Source organism: Myotis daubentonii, chromosome X (genome assembly GCF_963259705.1).
Source record: "Myotis daubentonii chromosome X, mMyoDau2.1, whole genome shotgun sequence".
Taxonomy (NCBI): Eukaryota; Metazoa; Chordata; class Mammalia; order Chiroptera; family Vespertilionidae; genus Myotis; species Myotis daubentonii.
In genome coordinates, this window is record NC_081861.1 from 17,923,743 (window position 1) to 17,928,293 (window position 4,551).

Below are 4,551 nucleotides of genomic sequence, written 5' to 3' on the forward strand. Positions count from 1 at the left end.
AATACATTACATTGTACATGTTGTAAGGAATAGGAAATACTGTATTCATAGCAATAATATACACCCTATGACTTCCCTTCCTGATTTGGGAATGGTTCCCCAGTTCTTTGAACATTTCCTGGCCCCTGATGTATTTTTTTTCTCATTCAGTGTAACTTTATTTACTGTTTTATTGCACATGATTTGAGGTCTTCAATTTCTAACCACCAAAGATTCAAAGGACGATTTTTTTTCATGAAGTTTAAGATTAACATTAGTGAATTCATGTATTGATGTGTTTTTTATTGTAAACTTCTGAATTATTCACATTGCCATAGATCCTGAACTCATAAGTGTGGAACATGCACTGGCTGGCAGCAAGCCAGGAAACCACTCTGCAAGCAAACAGATACTCTGCATAAGGAGAAAAGTCATAGCACAACAATTAATGTCCAACCTGAGTCACCTCAGAATGTTACATATATTGACTTCTTAATTCATAGTACCGGGAACCCAACTGCTTGGTTGGTGATGGGGTTGACCTGGTTTTGGGGGCTTATTCCTGAAATAATTAAAGAAAGGGGGACTCAATCTTTCTTCTTGGTTGCTTGCTCCTCCCCAGCACCTTCATCTTTCTTCTCATCCTCAGCTTCTTGGGCATCTTCTCCTTCACCTTGACCTCCTTCTTCCTCCTTTGCATCCTCAAATTCTTCCTTGGCACCTTCTTCCTCATCCTCTCCTTCCTCCTCCTCAGCCTCTTCCTCTCCTTCTCCTCCTCTTCAGCTTCTCCTTCAGAGGGGGGTTCATCCTTAGCTTCCTCGGCTTTTGCAGCCTTAGTGGTCTCCTCCACCTCGATCTGCTCCTCCTGGACGTGGCTGGTGTATTAACAAGGGAAGGAGAGAGTGGACATCAAGTAGGAGCTGGTCTGTAAACCACTGTAGGCAGATCGACCAAAGACCTGGGAACTCTAGGAGTAGCCGCTGGCTATGCTGCCCACACTGGTGAAACTGAAGCAGGTCTCCTTACCTTCCAAGAGTTTCCTGTAAGCTGCAATGTCAATGTCCAAAGCCATCTTCACATTGAGGAGGTCCTGGTATTCTTTTAAATACCATGCCATTTCACTCTTTGTAGTTCTCAACTCATTTTCTAATTTGTTGATTGTGTCCTGCATAGCACTAATGTTGGCATTCTGCTTATCCTTCAGCTCTTGCAGCTGCTTTTCTAGCACTTTGTTCATGCCCTGTCATGCTTCCATCTCCAGGGTCTTGGCCTTGAGTAGGCGGCAGCTCTCGGACACCTTGTCCTTGGTTGCACGCACCACTTCGGTGTTCTTGGAAACACTCTTGGTCAGCATGGTGAAGGGCTCTTGAACCATTCTTGGGCATTCTACATTTTCTTGGCAGCCAGCTTCTTGTACTGGGTGCGGATGTCCTTGAGTGTGGTGGAGAGGTCAGGCTTGGAGGACACGTCCATCTCTATGGAGATCTGAGCGTACTGGATCTTTGCCTGCAGCTCGGCGATCTCCTCTTCCTGCACCTTCTTCAGAAAGGTGATTTTGTCCATCAGGCTGTCGATGAGCTTTTTGAGCTCAGCACCAGCGAGAGCCACCTCATCTGCACCTTTGTGCACCTCCAGCAGCTGGCCCTCAGCGTCCTGGTGGTTCAGCACCTCTTCCTCGTAGCACACCTGCAGGTTGCTCTCAGCCCCTCCTGAGCCCTAGTGACTCCTAACAGGATCTTGAGGCTGCACCCGGATCCCGCTGCCCTCTCCTCACCGGGTCGTGGTGCAGGCATCTCATTTTTATTAAAATGTTCAACCTGCATGGGCTCCACTGGTGTTTGCAGGCAGCCTGGGGGCAGACACTGATCCCGGAGGTGCTTGCTGCCCTCACCAGAGCTCAGCCACGATGGTCTAGGGTGAGACAGCCCTTCTGGGCCCCGTGGCTGCGACTTGGACCCGCTTCCTTAACCAGGGACTTGGCGCTGGGCGGGCGGCAGCAGTGCTTCCTCCCCAGCCCACGCTGGAGAGGGTCCCTGAGGTTTCAGAACTGAACTCCAAGGGCCTCCCCAGGCAGCAGTGGCCCTGAGCCCACCAACTCTCCCTTCAAATACACCAAGGCTTGCTTCTCACACTTGCTTCTCACACTTGCTGAAAACCTTCTCAGTCCACTTGCCATTGTAATCAGTTTGGGCTGAAAGGACTGGGGACTCCCGAGTGACTGAGGGAACTGGGCGGCGCCATCTTTGTGTTGGAGTGATGGTTAATTTGCATATTACCCTTTTATTAGATAGGATATATACATTTTTAATTCTCACCCACGGATATTTTTTCCATTGTTTTTTAGAGAGAATGGAAGAGAGAGGGAAAGACAGAGAGAAACATCAATGTGAGAGAAACACATCAATTGGTTGCCTCCTGCAGGAGCACTGACCAGGGTCCAGGATGGGAGGAGCCTAAAACCCAGGTAGGTGCCCTTGACTGGAATCAAACCCAGGACCCTTCAGTCCACAAGCCAATGCTCTATTCACTGAGCCAAACCGGCCAAGGCAAGAAATATATATTTTGTCCTTGTTCCTGTTTCCTGGCACAGAACTCCTAAAAACTCATGTAATTTCCTGAGTGATAGGTGTGATAAGAGCTTGCTTGTTATGTTTGGCCTTAGTACTGGTTCTATACACAAGAGCTTCAAAGATCATTGGAAACTCAGATGTGAAAATAATGTCATTTTGTATGCTAAATGAGATGACTAGTGGCTTAGGGCCACTAGATATGGTTTCCAGAAAGACCAAGACACAATTAGAAAGCTGGAACTTTCATTCCCACCACCCAACCTCCAGGTATGTATGAAGGGCTAGAGATTGTGTTTTTAACTAAAGGCCAATGATTTAAGCAATCATGTCTACATAATGGAACTTCCATAAAAAAAATAATAACAGGATTCATAGAGCTTCAAGGTTGGTGAACAAAATGAGATGCTGGGATTCTGGTGCACCCAGAGAGGACATGGATGTTATACATGCTTTCTTCCTATACCTTATACATCGCTTCCAATTTTTACTATTCCTGAGTTATGTCCTTTCTAATAAACTGATTATCATAAATAAACCATTTTTCATAAGCTCTTTAAGCCATTGCAGCAAATTATTGAACCTGAGGATGTGGTTATGGTAATAGCTAGTCCATAAAAAATATAGGAGGCCTGAGACTTTTAATTGGTGTCTGAGGTGGGGGTTGATCTTGTGGGACTGAGCCCTTTATCTTTGGAGTCTGATTCTATCTTTAGGTAGTTATTGTCAGAGTTGAATTAAATTCTGAGATAGTCAATTGGTGTCCAGAGAGTCTGTGTGTGTGTGGCAGGGGAACCTCACACATTTGCTATCAGAAGTGTTTGTGGGTAGATAAACAGACTAGGGTATCCATTTAGTAAATGGCTATTGATTTATAAAAAATTTGGTTTCTAAGCTATTGCAGGTCTCAGTAGATGTGATCCTTTTCATGTGGTTCTCAAAAGACAACTAAATATGTACATTTAAGTGTTCTTTTATATAAAAATTATTTGAGGGAAGTGAATTATTTGTCTCAGTTTATCTTATATAATAAAAATGTAGTATGCAAATTGTCCCCTCTACTGGGAGTTCATCTGGGAGTTTGACCAGTGGGTGGGGCCAGCCTGGGGAAGGGCGGGAGTACCCGGCCAGCAACCGACAGCCACTAGGGACCCTACCAGTGCATGAATTCCATGCACTGGGCCTCTAGTATTACTATATTATGCCTTGATGGATAAATCAAGAATCAGCTAAGAGTTATGCATGTTTCCACTGAATCAGAAAATTTCATTTTTTTGCCAGTACAGGCAGTCCTCAGGTTACATAGGACTCGATGTACATCGTTTTGTGATTACATTGCCATCTCCCATTTTTAGTATTTATTTTAAAAAGTTCCATCATTTCGACTTATGTACATATGTGCTTTATGGTTTTCATTATTTATTTACCACAAGTAAAGGTCAGGAATTGTTATCTTTCTTTTAATTTTTTTTTTACTGTTTCAATTCATTACTGCTGTTTATGTGCTCCATGTGAGTGACGTAGGTGCTTATGTAGGTGAGTTCTGACTTACGGCAAAAATTGCATTACGTTGCACCGTAGGAACTGATCTCCGTTATATTATACTATAATATAAAATTCAAAGGTATTTTAATATTTAAAATATTACAATGGGGAATTTAGAAAAAATGAGTGGCCATCAGGATGTTGTATGGGCATGTCCATTTTTTAAATTCTATTCCTATACCCTTCTTATTTTAATTAGTAATGGAACCAGATATTAAAATATATTAGATCATCAGTTGGGTTTGCCTTTTCATTTGGAATTGCAGGTATATCTATTGAGAAATCTTGGGTGTGACAGTGCAATCAAGGTTTAGAACAGCATAGCCAAATGCAATTTGTATCAGTGCTCAGAGAAAATTGATTTTGATATTATTGATATCATTTTTATCTGCATTCACTTCTCAATCCATGCATATAAAAATGTTACTTTCTAATTAATGGATTATAGACACCATAGATT

At 43.0% G+C, this 4,551-nt stretch overlaps 1 pseudogene; it reads right to left on the reverse strand.

Annotated features, from left to right (window-relative positions):
• Positions 1-559: 559 nt before the first annotated feature.
• On the reverse strand, positions 560-3,021 carry LOC132224529 (neurofilament light polypeptide-like; annotated as a pseudogene).
• Positions 3,022-4,551: the final 1,530 nt, after the last annotated feature.